We start from the raw sequence: 3,435 nt of genomic DNA, 5'->3' as shown, positions 1-3,435 counted from the left end.
ACTCAGCCTGCCTGCCTACAGAAAAGCCAGTGACAAGAGTGCCACATTCCTCATCTTCTGGATTACTCACCGCTATGACAGGGGTTCCCCAACACTTACCGGCTTGCTGCAGTGCCACAGCTTCCTGTAATGACAGAAAATAAATTGTTATGAGCATCAGACCATGCTGTGTCCTGACTTTCCTGCACTCAAAGAAACACAAAAGAAGAACAGAGCACACCGACTCATGCTAAAGACAAGGTTTCTGGGACAATGTTTCTTTCCAACAATGTTGCTTGGACATTAAGTGATTTTTGTCCCAAAAAGAAAACAGACTTGCTAAGGCAAAAAGATTGTGACGACACAGTGTGTGGTTCATGCTGTCCATTTCTCCTACTGTCTTAAATCGAGTCTCAGTCAAGTAGGGACTCTCACTCAAAACTCTCTCAATCAACGGAATTCCGTAATTCATCTACTGTTTATATGGCAAAATTCTCATATCTTATATAAGATTCTCGCATCCCAATTGAAGAAGATAAAGTCAAGAAAGCAACTGTTCCACTCAGACATATCCTGTGGCCTGACAATCACATCCCAATTTACCTCATCCTCTGCAGCGTCCATGGAAGTGTCTTCCTGCTGAAGAGCAGGCCCTAGAAGGATGCAAAGTGACCATTAGCAACTTGGTGGTGCTCCTTGTTGACAATTCATGGACATGCGATGATTTGGGTGAGGGAGGTGGGTGGCAGAAAAATGACAGGAGTAGAATAAAAAGGGAATCAGGGCCTTTGGGTTTGTAGCTCCAGGCCACCACAAGGTAAAACAGTCCATCTGAAACATGGCACACCACCCACGGCAGGCGATGTTTCCCTGCAGCTTCTTAGGACTATCTGACCTGAGCAAACTTGCCCTCCCTTCTTCATTCCTTGCAAAGTCCTTACCTCTCACAAGTGGTGCTGCTCTGGCCATCACCCCAACTACAAGACTGTGTACTTGAAAACGAAGAACCTTGCTTCAGAGACAATATTACATTCTGGCCAATATATGCTATGGTATTTATTTATACATTTATTTACTTATTTATATTTCCTTTCTAACAATTTTTCTCTTATAAAATAACAGTGCTATTGTATTAACTAATCCTAAGTAAAAAGTGAAACCAAAATATGAAAGTGCTCAAAGATCCTATCATTTTAAGAATATCTGTAATCAGTATGTGGTATCTGTCTTTCCACTCTTTATTTTCATCACCTCATGGGTGTTCCATGGGGTCTGTTGCTGATCATACTCACAAAGGCTCCAGGACTGGGACAACCTTTCTTGAGTGGCAGAAGGTGGGACACTGACCCTCTCTTACCCAGCTGTGCAGAAGAATCTAGCTACATCACGACCACCTGTCAGGTGACCACCAGAAGCTACTCTTTGTGCCACCACAGGGAGCTCAAGCTGGACAACTACCCTTAAGTGTCTGGTCTGACCCTCAAGTTCGTCCCTACTGATCATGTCATCTCTCAGCCAACCTGAAGCATTTCAAGAACACACCTCTGTTCACTGTCTCACTAATTGTTGGTGGGGAACCTGCCATCAACACACAGAAACATGGAGAAGACAAGAAACAAAGCTGTTCCTCTGTCCCTGCTTTTAGACTGATGGCCGATATTCAGGCGAGCCATGAAGTCAGAGCCCATCTCCACCTTCAGGTGAGGATTGAACATTCCGTGATGGTGCAGAACTCACTCTCCTGATGTTGCACCTTGGTTTCCCGTCCACCTTCATGGCTTTGCTGCCCTCACTCCTTCCTTCTATGCCCCTAAATCATGTTTCCTGGCAGGCCCAGGCAAGGCCACAGCCTGCTCTCTCTCTCACAGAGAAAGCTGGGCAGCTGTCTATGAATTCTTAGAGCCTCAATGTTGCTAACGCTAATCTCAACCTTGAATCACTCACAGCAGAAAGCCCACTGGGTGTCAAACAACAACATCAACAAAAACAACAAAATGTAACAAAAGCAAAGAATTTTCTAGGGATTAAAGAGGAATAGGAGGCCTGGATAATGAGGAGATGGCTTCTGAAGTTAGTGAGAAACATTTTAAAATCACAAATGCCTCAGTGTTTTAAAATGTGGGATAAATACTCATCCCTACACAGCTAACAAATCCAATTTATAGTAAATTAGGTTCCACCAAATGCATATTCCTAGAAGAAACTCAAGCTATACTTTGGCTCTGCAGATACTCATATTTAACCAAAGCCCACTGCTTTCCCTTGTTGTTTGCAAGGGCCTTCAGAGGAAAGCAAGGACATTTCTCAAGAGTGGGTGCAACGGGGACCTCATGGAGTCTCTGCAGTTCCACAGCCATGTATCTTTTTCTAAACCTGCAAGGCATGACCACCGTCCATCCTCCTAGAAAGGCAAGTACTCACCCTGCCTCTCAGGCCGCGCACAAACCACATGGCTGTCTTTTCTCTGCTATGTTCTTGAGCCTAGCACACAGAAACCAGGACTAGGCTGAGAAAGAAAAGGCTGAACCTCCACATATCCCTAACACTCTCTATTCTTGGCCACATTAACCGATGGGCAGTATAAGGCCTCAATGAAGAAAGTTGGGGTGATTTCACCCTAACCCTGCTTGCAGGCTCCACTCTTCTCAGTTTCCCAACAGAACTGGCCATAGCATGAGGCTGTACCAGAGCCTAAATGCACAGAGTGGAGCCCCGTCCAATCTCCCTGCTCAAGATGGGCTATGGATGATCAATTCTGAGGGCTTTGGTGGAAAAGGCTTGCGAAGAATGAAAATGGCTAGAGTGATCCACTCCAGTGACAGGAGGAAACAGGAAAGCCTGTAATTGGATGAGGTTTATTTGAAAACCAAGCACAGCAGGAAATCGGGAATGAAATAATTAAAATAAGCAGGGATCCTCACACCATTTTATTCTTTTACTGCACCTTGAGAATTGGCCTGGGCATGGACAGAACATTTTCTGGGTTAAGTAAACCGTCTTTTGCATGCAATCAACTACACTCATTGGAAGCTCCCAAGTTGACCTTTTCCTGTGACTATAGTAAGAATACAGTGCTGATAAAAATCCCTGTACAGAATGTGAATACTAGACAATCTGGGAATCTGTTATGTATGGAAACCAAAACACACACCCTGAGACACACTGACCATGGCACTGCATGAATTCACAAAAGACCTGGGCCGGTCCCATGCACAGGATCCCACCCCATGTTCAGAGAACGCAGGTGCACCCAGGGACTGCAGAATGTGACTGCTGTCCATTATCTGGTAAAAATCATTTCTCCCATGGCTGCCTACATCCACTTTCACAACAGGAAGCTCAAATCAGCCTGCCTGTCTGCAGGAAAGCCAGTGACAGAGTGCCACATTCCTCATCTGGATTACTCACCGCTATGACAGGGGTTCCCCAACACTTACCGGCTTGCTGCAGTGCCAC

This window comes from Saimiri boliviensis (assembly GCF_048565385.1).
Source record: "Saimiri boliviensis isolate mSaiBol1 chromosome 19 unlocalized genomic scaffold, mSaiBol1.pri SUPER_19_unloc_2, whole genome shotgun sequence".
In the NCBI taxonomy this organism is placed as follows: domain Eukaryota; kingdom Metazoa; phylum Chordata; class Mammalia; order Primates; family Cebidae; genus Saimiri; species Saimiri boliviensis.
This window is presented reverse-complemented; position numbering follows the sequence as displayed.